Source organism: Geospiza fortis, unplaced genomic scaffold, assembly GCF_000277835.1.
Source record: "Geospiza fortis unplaced genomic scaffold, GeoFor_1.0 scaffold25, whole genome shotgun sequence".
NCBI lineage: Eukaryota > Metazoa > Chordata > Aves > Passeriformes > Thraupidae > Geospiza > Geospiza fortis.
The window spans coordinates 228,034-228,257 of NW_005054423.1; the positions used below are offsets into that span (position 1 = coordinate 228,034).

Consider the following 224-nt stretch of genomic DNA (forward strand, 5'->3'; position numbering starts at 1 on the left):
GGACTGGAATGAGTTCATAGCTGTGCTGCACCCAAGGGCTGTGTGTCCCTTGGTATTTACTTCAAGAAGAAAACACAATGTTGCTTGCTGCTCTATTCACTTGCAATGTTTTTAGATCTGGACTACAATTTGTGTGGAGAAGCGTGAAACATCTCACATCTATCATAGAGCTTGGCTTGTGAATATTTGAGTTAAAGTGTAATATTCCAATTGGTTTCAGCAGG

The 224-nt window shown here is 40.6% G+C and overlaps 1 protein-coding gene across 2 annotated transcripts in view; it reads left to right on the top strand.

Annotated features, from left to right (window-relative positions):
- The window catches only part of PAG1 (phosphoprotein membrane anchor with glycosphingolipid microdomains 1), a 100,659-nt gene that overhangs the window by 45,269 nt on the left and 55,166 nt on the right, over positions 1-224 (top strand). The window lies entirely within an intron of this gene.